The 13,112-nt window shown below is 29.9% G+C and overlaps 1 long non-coding RNA gene and 1 pseudogene across 1 annotated transcript; one reads left to right on the top strand and one right to left on the bottom strand.

Annotated features, from left to right (window-relative positions):
* The first annotated feature begins 287 nt into the window (after positions 1-287).
* LOC145822483 (uncharacterized) lies at positions 288-2,428 on the top strand. The gene is made up of 4 exons (XR_014363795.1): positions 288-619; positions 1,497-1,538; positions 1,883-1,937; positions 2,255-2,428. It is a non-coding gene; the product is annotated as an uncharacterized LOC145822483 (long non-coding RNA).
* A 3,998-nt stretch (positions 2,429-6,426) lies between these two features.
* On the bottom strand, positions 6,427-6,831 carry LOC114296494 (auxin-responsive protein SAUR15 pseudogene; annotated as a pseudogene).
* Positions 6,832-13,112: the final 6,281 nt, after the last annotated feature.

Raw genomic sequence — 13,112 nt, 5'->3', positions numbered from 1 at the left:
TGTTTTTTTACTTCAGAATTCATTTGGAACTAGGACTGTTTAGTGGATGTGTTGAGGAATTGATTTGTGTTGCCTTATCTGTATTGTTTTTTGGATTTGTGTTTGCTTCCTATAGTTTGATTTTGTGAATATTGATTGTTTCAAATGAAAGAAGAGTAAATTACCTATGCACAAGCTTTAATTTGCAATTTTAATTAGTAAAAAATCAACAACTGTGTAGCTTAAACATTTTGTATGTGTTCCCTATATATAAATCCCCCAATACACATTACGTATGAATGCATTACCTCTATTGCGCTTACATTTAACATCAACAAGATGCTATTGGTGAAGAGAAGTTAGAAACAAAGATATATATAGTTGTGCTTTTGACTTTTTGTTGTCCGTTGTTTTAGGAAGTGAATTGCTTAATAAGCAGTTTTGTTTTTTTTTTTTAATAAAAGCATCTAGGACTTTCTGGGTTCACATTCATCCTCATTATGTGTTTTTGTTGTTGTACTTTTTTAAGATGGTGGCTGGGAGAATCGGTGGGTTAAATCTGACTGGAAGAAAGATGAAAACTTGGCTGGGAAGTGGAACTTTACTTCTGGTAAATGGAATGGAGATGCTGAGGATAAAGGTACCTTTTTACTCTTTCTTATTCTTGTATGTCTATGACAGTATACAATTTCTTATTCTAGTATGTCTAAGAGATAATGATTTTTGCAGTTCACCCATTTGTTCTGTCTTTTTGTCAAAAATGAGTTCCATGCATTGTTTAGATCATAACTCCATTTACACACAATCTGACTTGTTGCGACTAGCGGCATTTAAAAATAGACTTAATAAGGAACACTTCGACCAAATTTCATGATCTCTGAGTAAGTAGATTAAGAGATGTGCATTCTCAAAGTTGATGGTTCTGGAGCAGGTGTTGTCAACACAGCACTCTAATAATAAATTAAAGCTAATTTTGACCCTCATGCCTTAATCCTTAACCTGGCATGGTGGTACACAGATTACTCAGTGTGTGTGAAACACTTGGCTTTTCGTTTTAAATTTTAAATGTAAATTATAATAGGCATGTCTGATCAACACGTAATTGTTAATTAAAGGTGTCTGTTAACGCCAAGGGTTTGGCCTGATGGATGAGACCTGGACTTGGTAAACTCTGATAGAAAGTGAACCTATTAGTAAACTTTGATTGAGTGGGAGCAAATATTGTTTTAAAGAAAGTGATTTATTGCGCTTCAAAGCCTTCTGTTAACAGATTTTCTTTTAAACGTTTGGTTGAACTGATGCTATCACTTTCCAGCCAACCCCTGTATTGTTGGGATCAAACCCAAGTACATTTTGTTTTTGGATCCTGCAACATATTTATGCCTTGTTTAACAGATCATTTTACTATGGCTGACTATTGTACACTGCAAGGTTACATCTCCCATGATTAATTCTTTCCGAAATTATATATTGGTGTAGTGAGCTAATTTTGAATTTTATTTTAATGTGAATTGCAGAAGCAACACCTAAGACAATTATGAGAACAATGGGGGTAAAAGGTCTTGCCCTTTATCACTTGAAATCACATCTTTTGTTGTTTCCAATTTTTTTGTATGCATATAATTTGATATTGTTCTCTAGTTTTGTTTGTTTGACATGCTCAATTGTCAAACCTCTTTCCCATGACCCTACCTATTCACAAGCACAAAGGAAAATATGAGAAAAAGAAAAGACTCCTTGAGATTTCGTGCTGGAAGGGGTTGAACATTTGAATACCAATTTGAACCATTCTTTTTCAGTTTCATTCTGTTGATTTGTAACTAGCTTTGCTCATTTGCTGACTCTATAGATAACAATCTTTAATGTATTCACAGGCATAGTATTTGGTGTCTCATTTTTGCAGAAATGTCGTTTGGGGAAGCAATCTTGCAAGGAGTTACCTGACAGCTCTAAAGATGGTATCAACCTTGTTCTCACTATAATGCTTAGTAGTTTGTACATTGCGTTATTGATAAACCATATGAAATTTAGCCCATCTACTACATTTGTATGTTGAATTTAAGGTGATCTTCAAATCAAGCTAATAAAAATAAGTTAGAACTACTTGTAAATTTAAATGCACACAAATGTGACAGCACAGAAATCCACCCAAAATCCACACAAATGTGATTAGTCGGACTTTATCTTTTGTAAGGCTAGAACAATCTCTACAAATAATTTGTTTATTCATATGTTTCTAGTGGTGTCTGAATTAATTTGTGTTTTTATTTTTCAGGTTAGAAATTTCTTGGAGAGATGCAAAATATGGTCAAAGAATTCAAGGACTTAATTTTTCAAGTTTTTTTTTCATTTTTATTTTTTAATATATGTAAGCACAGTTTAAATTTTTTTATTTAATTCCTTTGTATATACTTTTGAACATATTTAACTTTCATTTATGAAATATATGATGTTATTTCATTGAATATGTGGTTATGATTTAAAGTATAGTATATAGTGTGTATTATATTCTTGAAATGCGCGTACAAAAATAATATTGATTATTCTTTAAATATGTCGAATCTTTTTAGTAATTAATCACACTTAAAAGATGTGATCTAAATGTTATTAATCACACTTAAAAGATGTGATCTAAAGTTTATTATCACAGGTTTTATTAGTTTTTAATCACACTTAAAAGATGTGATCTAAATATTTTTAATCACACTTAAAAGATGTGATCTAAATGTTATTAATCACACTTAAAAGGTGTGATCTAAAGTTTATTATCACATGTTTTATTAGTTTTTAATCACACTTAAAAAATGTGATCTAAATGTTTTTAATCACACTTAAAATGTGTGATCTAAATGTTATTAATCACACTTTAAATGTGTGATCTAAAGTTTATTATCACAGGTTTTATTAGTTTTTAATCACACTTAAAAGGTGTGATCTAAAGTTTATTATCACAGGTTTTATTAGTTTTTAATCACACTTAAAAGGTGTGATCTAAATATTATTAATCACACTTAAAAGGTGTGATCTAAATGTTTTTAATCACACTTAAAAAGTGTGATTAAAAATGACCCTTTTTAATCACACTCCCAAAGATCACATTTTAATAAAACTTAAAAGGTGTGATTAAATAACAAACATCACACAAAAAAAGTGTGATCTTTATCTATTTTTGTAGTAGTGAAACTTTACCTCCGTTCGGGAAGTGGGTTGGTTTTTTGGTTTTTTTATTTTTTTGACTTTTTTAGCCCTGGTTAAAAAGTTTGGTTTGGGAAAGCTTTTTGGCATTTTTGACTTTTTTTGTGAGATAAGAGTGTAATGATTATGGGTTTGATGTGATGTTTTGTTTGTTGTGGTTAAAATAATCTATTTTGTCTTTTGTGGCTAAAATAGTCCCAAACCTCCTTGTCAATTAATTTGAGTCAACACAATCTTCAACTTATAGTTGTACTGTGGTGTTTTGAGAAGTTAGTAAAAAATTAATTTTTTGATTTTTTTTTTATTTTATACTTTTTTGGTTTTTTTGTGTTAAACAAGCTGACTTTTTTGTAATTTTTTTTCTGTGTAAAAAAGCTAAAAAGCTAGATTTTTTAGCTTCTTCTCAAATTACCCCTACGTGGTGTTTTAGAAAGTTGATAAAAAGTTAACTTTTTAACTTTTTTGTAACTTTTTAAACTTTTTTTTTTGGGTAAAAAAGTAGAAAAGTAATGTAATCTAAAAAAGTGAAAAAATTAAAAAATTATCTTTTTACCAACTTACCAAAACGTCCCTATATGATATGTCACCATTCAACTCACAAGAAGTATTGACTAAGAAAGTTAAAAACCACCTAAGATAATTCAGTTGACTTGTATTTTATTAATCCAAACTCATGATTATGAAATTTTAATATTGATGTATTCTGAAAATACTATAAGAATGATATGATAATACTATTTTAGGTAATTTATATTGACCACCTTTGAGGTTTTTAAAAAATACAATAAGCTCCACAAGTTTTTTATATGTCTATCTCTTTTAATAAGACTAAAATAACCAAAAATAATACCGACGTGTGTAAATATAGAGATAAATAAGGCAAAATATATATTTCAGTGTAAAAAATGAAGACATCATCATTTTCTCATCCAAACGACTAATGAATTTATGATGACAAAGAAGCAAAGTGTTATTTGAATTAAAATATTAAGAGCGCCCAATGTAATTATATCAAACTTATGGAACTTAATGTACTTTTTTAAACTCTAAGTGAGGTTAGGTAATTTACCCTACTACTTTTGTAAATAAAAATGATCTTTGTGGATATTTCGTTTTAGAGTGAAAATTTAACATTTTTATTTTTAACCGAAAAATATTCACGTTGAGCCAAATCAATTTGTATACAAAATTTTGTATTAATTGTTTGTTGGTACATCATAATGCCTTACTAGAAAGTCGAGTGTTCATGTTTTGAAGTAATATATGGTATTGTTTGCAAATGTCATATTTGTTTGAATGGATTGAACTAGATGGGTAATTTTTGAGTGTATAAGGCATTTTACTTACATGTTTTTGTAACTTAAGTTATACATTTTTGTAAGAATTTACAACACGTTTTATGGATTAACTTACGCGAATTAGTATTAAGTTGCGTAATTTTGTGAGGTGTAAAATTGAGTAATTTTATGAGGTGATTTACGTATATTTGTGAAAACTTATATCAATTTGTGATTTCTCAAATTTTTATAAGTTAACTTACGTGAATTTGTGTTTAGATTATATGATTTTGTGAGGTGACTTGAGTATGTTTGTGAGAATTTACGTCAAATTGTGAAATCTCAAATTTTTATGGGTTAATTTATGTAAATTTGTGTTTAAATTATGCGTGTTAATCATATTATTTAATTTTGATGATATCTAAAATATTATTTGTAAAATATTTGATTTTTTAATATACATATTATTTGACACAAAATATTATCTATTTAAAATATATATATATTTGTTAAATATTATTTAAATAAATTTTTTTTTGAAAACTCTACTATTCACTTTTTGAAAAATTAAGCTGATCACTATTTATTTTTTGACAAAATTAAAATTGATTAATTATATTATTTTGACGAAATTGATTGATTGGTTGTATTATCTTGACAAATGTGATATTGATGAGTTGGGTAGGTTATATTTAGTTAAAAATCTCTACAAAAATTTAAAAAATGGTATATATATGAGACTATTAACTACAGAAATAAGAATATAATGTCTAAAACGTCAAAGAATAAATAGTAATTGAACCAAACCTGAAGGGTCGTCAATATAATTTATCCTAAAAATTTTAAAATATAAAATAATTCCTTGTCGTCATCAATTTGATCAAAACTACCGCACCAATATGTACAAGTAATCCATATCATCGTCTACATCATTTCAATACAAACCCATGTATATAATCATCTCAAAACCTTTAAAAAATAAAAAAAATAAAATAACAAAACTAAGGCTAAGTTTAGCATTCTTAAAAAAATTTAAAAAGTCAAAAACTTACATAAAAAATAAAAAATATATATTATTATTCATAAATAAAAAATATTAAAAATATATTTTATATATATTTATACTTCAAATGCAGTAGCAACGTGACATTCCAAAACCAGGATAAGATTCACTTTTTTTTTTAGGGGAAAAAAATTTCATAGGTAAAGGTTATTAGTTTGATGGTAATATTGGGCTCTTGGAGGCCTATTAAAGGTTCCATTTTGATAATTTGAATCGGTCAATATGTAGAAATCATCGATTAATATATGCACGTTGATCGGATATCGTTAACTATATGATCAAATCAGTTTTGTATAAACAAACCAATGGTGTGATAGTTAACTATTGGAAAAAAACTAATCCGATCATATAGCTATCGATATCCGATCAATATGATTTTTTACAGGTATATAATAATCGACAAGTTGTACATATTTAACGGTTCAGATTATAAAAATGGGACCCATGGTGGCTCTCACAGACCCACCATCACTATCCAAAAATTATTTATTCTGAAAGAGTTAATTATTTTTCTTCCTACACATGCTGGGCAGCCGCGAGCAAGGATCCTCTAGAGTGAAATTTCCTTAAAGTTTCCTAGAATGCTACATTGTGTGGTTGAGATTTACTGGCAAGTCACATCAGAAAAATTGATGTGACTTGCCAGTAAATCTCAACCACACAATGTAACACTCTAGGAAACTTTAGGGAAAAATCACTCTAGAGGATCCTTGGTGGGCAGCCGCAGACAGCGGTATCATCAATCTTAAATCTTCCACTACACACATTATTTATATAATTTTTTATTATATATTTTTTTATAAAAAGATAAAAAATTAATCTAAGCATCCACCTTTTTTTTCTCAATTTTTTAATTAAAAAAGATAAAAAATACACTTATTTAAGACACCCAAACAACCCATAAAATTTATTTTATATAAACTCTTCAACCAAGTGTCCAAAATCAAACTTGGCATTGCAGCAGTGAACAGCACTCACCACCTCTTGAAACGCCGCCACACTACAAGGAACCACCAACCCAGCTCTCTGCTCGAACCCAAACTCATCATAAGCTTTCTCTAACAGCATCTTGAACAGCGGATGAGAGAGAAACCCTATCGGCACCACGAACCGCCGCCTCTCCTCCCCCACGTAGACTGCAAAATGCCCAGTTGGTGTCCCCGGCGACGCCGTCTGCGGCGGCGATGATGATCCTTCTTCTTCGTGATCGTCGCATTTGGTTTGGAGAAGACATTTTTTTTGGGATGGATTTGGGTTGCCGCGTACTTTCACTTTCTTTGCTAGTTTCCTGACTGAACTTATTTTCTTTCCTAGCATTTTTGGAGAGAGAGAGAGAGAGAGAGGGTGTAGGGGGACTAATGGCTTGCGGGGGAGAGGTAAGTGAGGTGGATTTGTGAATTGTGGGTTTAAGAGGAGGAATGTCTGAAATATTTGATGCGACACCTTTTTTACTTTTAAAATAATCAAAGAATTTATAATTGGGTATGAATCTTTTGTCATTTGGGGAATATTTGGAATATATTATATAAGTATATTTTATTATTATTATTTTTTATGGACTATATTTAATGTGTTTGGTTTGAGTTTTTTGGATTAAATTTTTTGAAAATTGACTTTTTTGATTTTCATATTTTTTTGTTTTTAATGAATATTTTTTAAATTTTAAACATTTTTTTTTTACTTTTTTTAGATGTACCTTACTTAGATATATCTAAAAAGTAAAAAATTTGTGAAAAAATATCTTAAAAAATTAATAAATATATAAAAATATAAAAATTGTACTGAATTCTTGTATTTTTTTTATTTTTGGTATTTAGTGAATTTTTAAAAAAAATTATAATTTTTTTACTTTTTAAGTGTATTTATGTTAGGTGTGTCTAAAAAGTAAAAAAATTACTTAAAATATTAAAAAAATTCAGTAAAAATAAAAAAATACGAAAAATAAGAAAGTAAAATTTTTTGAAAAGTAAAAACAAATAAGATGTTTTGGGTAAATGAAAAGCTAAAAGCAGAGAAGGAAGCCAATGCTGGCAAAAAGAAGTCAGGTAATTTATATTTTCTAGTTGCTGTAGAAACTCAGGTTTTCAAACCAGTTTCAAATGTAATTTTCTTCTTTTTTGAAACTGCCTGGATTTGGATGTAGAGGGAAAGGATGAAAAGTTGTTCGATAGGAGTTGTGAAATGTAATTGGAACTACACATTCCATCCTGAAATCAAACTACAGAATACTTTAATGCATTTCAGGGAGAATTAGCTAACTCTGGGTTTGAGTGGTATTTTATCCTTAACCACAACTCATCCACCAATTCTTCAACATCTGTTTGTTTGGAACACTAGGTTTCACCCAAGTTCCATCCTGGTTATGGAAAGATCAATCCTTCAGGATAAAGCAATGCCAGATATTCTTGCTATGTGGACACAAAAAGCAAGATTGCATCATTTGGTTGAATCCATAAGCTTGTGCATGGCTACATTCATGTATCTTACTTGGCGCACACAGTTTTATTTATTTATTTGATTTCTGTAACTTGAAGTTTCTGAAGTCTCATTACATTGGTGCCATCGTTTTCCTTAGAAAATAAATTTAAGTTTGGATAAATAAGGTTTTAAAAACTCTAAATGTGCAAGAATATATTTTGACCGTCACTCAAGCAATGTTCTGACTCCCCACTAGCTTCTAGAAAGTGTTTTGAATGTGTCGATCACTGTTTTTTTTGAAATTTAAATCTAAATGTGTGAATTGGGTTCCTGTGGATGACCCCAAAAGTAGGTGTGCACATTTTTTGTGCACAATTTTTTTTAAAAAAAGTTAAAAAATAGGTGTTTTGGATATATAGTAAAAGTTAATATTTTGGCTTTTTTAGCCTTTTCAGTCACCAAAAAAAAAAAAAAAAAAAAAATCACAAAAAACTAGCTTTTTTAGCACAAAAACGTCAAAAAGTTTCAAAAAAATCAATAAGTTAACTTTTTACTAAGGCCTCATTTGGCAAGTACCTTTTTTAGTAAAAAAGTTAAAAATTTACTAAAAAATCAAAAAGTCAACAACTCATATCAAAAAGTCAAAAATTCTATTTTCTCTCTACTTTTTGCACATCTTTTCATAAAAAATCAAAAAGTCATCCCAAACATATTAATTTTTTTTACATCATATTTTAATCAAAAAGTCAAAAAAATTACTAAAAAAGCCAATTTCCAAACGAGGTTCAACTTCTCAAAACACCACTTATTTAAAGGGAAAATCGGTCTAAGGTCCCTATCCAACTTTTAGTAATGGATTAGGTCCACAATCTGTTCTTTTGTAGTCTAAGGTCCCTCACCCCATTCCCTCTCTCTTTCTACTCACTTTCTCTCTCTACATGGGCTCTCTGTTTCTGCTTCACATTCAAATGGCCAAGACCAACAAGGTCTCCAGGTGAGTTTAGCATTTTGATGTGGTAATGGAACTGCATGGAAATTATTTCTGGTGACATTGGTATACTAAATTCCCTCTGAACAGGTGGCTCTCGCATTGGGCATTCATCAACTTAATTTTAAAAGGTCTTTTGATTCCTATGTTTCCCTCGTTCAGGCTCGATGTTAAGTTAACCAGGTTTTGGTTGTTCTAATTTTATTATTTGACATTTTTATAATGTATTTAGTGAACTTGGTGCTCAAATCTTGGATTTTGTATGTGATGATGGGCGTGTAGACTGCAACGACTTGCTAACTTCCATTACAGGTTCTTCTTCTTCTTCTATCTTCGTCCTTTATGCATGTGCTAATCAGGCAGCATTTAATAGACAAATATAATCAAGTTTGTCAAGAAACATATTTATTTATAACTTTAAATTCTTTTGCATGAAAAATTTATATTCTGACTACCTCAGAATTGCTGTTGCATTCAATGTCAACATGGTAGTTGGAAGGCCACTATTTGGCAATTGAAGTAATCTGGACTTGGAAATAGTGATGTGAATCATGCGATAAGTGTACATCTCTATAGTTCCTAGATGAATCAAGAAGAAGAGGGCTCCACTTTGAGGGTCATGTTAATTACATGAGGTATTTACATCCTATGAGATCAATAGGAAGGCATCATCAGCCTACTTCCTTGAAAAGCATCCTAGTGGATATATGAAGGAAGCAAACAAAAAATTATTTTGGAGAACTAAGATTTGTCATGTAATTCTTTACTGTAGTGCTAGATTAAGTTTTAAGATGCATGTGGATTTTTTTGTTTTATCTTTACTGTGGTAGCTGCTAATCAAGATATTAGTGAATTGGACTGAATTTTCTCTGGGTTGATCCAGAGAAATTCTCTGGTTTGAACTGAATTTTCTCTGGGTTGATCCAGAGAAATTCTCTGGTTTGGATTGAACTAGTCCTCAAGTGTTGTCCAGAGAAATTTGGCATTTTCTCTGTGAATTTTCTCTGGTTTGGAAATCATGTTTTTTGAATCTTTAGTATGTATAAAGGTGTAATGATGTCATGTTGAGAATTGAATTCATTTTATAACCCATAGATTTCTTCTCTCAGTGCTCTAATTCATTTGAATTCTTTTTTCTTTTTTTTTCCGTTGATTAAAATTTCTTTACAAAGTTGCTCATTTTATTCCCCCAAAACGAAAACCACATGTGATTTAAGGCAATTATTGACAAGATATTCCAGTGTTTAAATCATCAGAAAATACTCTGATTTGCACCATTTTTGGGAATTGGATGAGACATTTGCAAAACATAGAAAATCAAAAAAATTGAACAAATCAGAGAAATTTCAAATTTCTCTGGTTTGAAATTTCTCTGGATGGAAATTTCTCTGGGTTAAAATTTCTCTGGATAGATTTTCTCTGGACCTGCAGAAATTTTTCAAAAAATATTACAAACCAGAGAAATTCTCAATTGTTATTTTTAATAAACCAAAGAAATTCTCAATTGATATTTCAATAACAAACTAGAGAAATACTCAGATTTTTCAAGAGTTTCTCTGGTTCTGGTAAGTTGCCATTGTTATCCCATTCTAATGTTGCTTACATATTACAATGTGAAATTTTTCCAGTTGAATTCAGTTGAACAATGTTGCTTACCTAATGAATCACAATGATTTGGATGTGAGTGAGAAGAAAAGTAGAGAAACTCATCCAGAGAAATTTGGTCCAGAGAAATTTCTCTGAGCCAGAATTTCTCTGACCAATTTTCTCTGCACTGAAATTTCTCTGGACCAAATTTCTCTGGACCAATTTTCTCTGGACCGAAATTTCTCTGGACTGAAATTTCTCTGGATCAAGGTTGAGGGACCTTAGATATTATGAAAATATTGTTGAGGGACCTTAGACATTATGAAAATATTTGGTGTCCTTTATGCTATAAAATCATAATACTAGGGACCTTAAAAAAAAAAACCCCTTATTTAAATCATTTCAAACAATTCCTAAATTTATATTTGTTTTGTTTTAATGCAATTTCAATAATACATATGATTTTCATGTAGAATTTAAGATTGAAATGATATAATAATAACATGAAAAATAATATTCAAGTTTATTTTTAAACACATTTTCTAAATCTAATAATGTGCAAGCGAGATGATTGATTAGAGAGAAAGATATTCTTATAGATTGTCACATTATTAGATTTGAAAAGTGTGTCTAATTTTTGAAATAAAGTAAAAACTACCTAGAATTTAAAATCTAAGGGTAAGAATCATTCATGAAATGGCTCCGCAACTACCTCTTATGTAATGGAATTCTAAGTAGATAGATTTTATATTTTCTTGAAATTTATTGATTCATAAGATTAGTTTTGTAAGGACACACACGTGACTGTGTGGGTAAGGCGCACGGTCACGGGTTCGATTTCCCACTGGGTGAGTGCTTGCAGCAGTTTGAAAGGGGTACACGGCTTCCCCCGGGCTACTTACCCCGCAGGATTAGTCTTGGCTTCCCAAAAAACTAGAGGGTTGGGGATACCTGCGTTATCAAAAAAAAAAAAAGATTAGTTTTGTTGATATAAACTAGGGGTGAGCATGGTCCGGATTGGACCGGATTGAAGTAAAACCAGAACCAATCCGTTATCTACGGATCCTGAAAAATTGGAACCAATCCAATCCGTTTAAATCGTGGAACCAATCCGAACCAATCCATTTAAATACGGATTGGATCGGTTTAGGACCACGGATTTATATAATTAAATAACAAAAATATATATATATAACACTTTATTTTCATAAAAATATAAATATGGCACCATATTAGTTTCACAATAGCAATATGTCTTTTTATAATAGCGACAAACTGTTTTAGAATTTAAACAACCATAAAGAAACTAGTTCCACCATAAGTACTTAGACCATTACAAATTAACACTAAAAACTAGCAAACAAAAGTAATAAAAGAAGATACTATGCAAGTTTAGGTTTGGATTTAAGTTTTATATGAAATAAGAGAAGATACTATGCAGGAGGGTGTATAATAAAAATATAGACTGTTTGTATACGGTCCGGATCGGTTCCAATCCGGAACCAATCCGTGAACTACGGATTTTTAATTTTTCAATCCGGAACCGAACCACAGATTCAAAAAACCAATCCAAACCTACTGGATTAGACTAGACTGGATCGAATTACGGATTTCACGGATTCCTTACTCAGCCCTAATATAAACAACCTTATAAACTAATAAAATATAAGGAAATAAAGAATAAGACATAAAGGGTGCATGTGATTTTGATTTATTGTGATTATAAATTATAGTAACAAATATATTAACTTACAATAAGGTCAAGTTTGGCAAGTTAAAAAAAAGTCAAAAAGTCAAAAAATTACCCAAAAAGTTAAAAAGTTATTCCTATTCACCAAAAGTAAAAAATTACGGTTGCACGACTTCCAATCCTAATTTTTTCCTACACACTAATTTATACAATTTTTTAATACATATTTTTTCATAAAAAGTCAAAAAATTAACCCAAACATCCATATTTTTTTTCTCAATGTTTTAGTCTAAAAAGACAAAAAATACACTTTATTTAGGACACCCCAAACAAACCCTAAATAGATATAAATAAGACATTTTTCTATATAAAGTTTTTACATATAAATTTTGTATATATAATATTGCCATGTCAAAATTATCCCATTATTCAATCAGCAATACTGCATCAAAATAAAGGGGAAAAAATTTGGTGGCAAAATCCCTGGTTCTATGATTGTGGTGGTTTCCATTGTCTTTTTTTTAGATGGGTTTTCCATTGTCTTTAGGAATTGTCTTCATGTTATTTTGACTTATCAATAGTTTATTAGAGCAACAAGAAATGATTTTAATAATCCTTTAAACATTGATAATATAGCCTACATTAGGCGGCTTCACTTACCAAATGATAAGGCTGCCCACTTAATTTGTTGGCTATACAGAAGGAATATTATATATATACACCTAGAGTGGTGCTTTATTTGGCCAATATCTAAAGTTGCTATTATATGTATCAAAATAAATTAACAAAAATAAATAAATAAATAAAAATAAAGATTGCTTATAATGATGAAATATCACTCAATTATAGATTTCAAATTTACTCTATAAATGTCTCTTCTCCACTATTATGCAAAATGTAAAGTATTGGCTAATT

The sequence above is a fragment of the Camellia sinensis genome, chromosome 3 (assembly GCF_055761805.1).
Source record: "Camellia sinensis isolate YWXY chromosome 3, ASM5576180v1, whole genome shotgun sequence".
NCBI lineage: Eukaryota > Viridiplantae > Streptophyta > Magnoliopsida > Ericales > Theaceae > Camellia > Camellia sinensis.
Note: the sequence above shows the minus strand (reverse complement) of the source record. Positions and strands in the feature narration are given on the sequence as shown.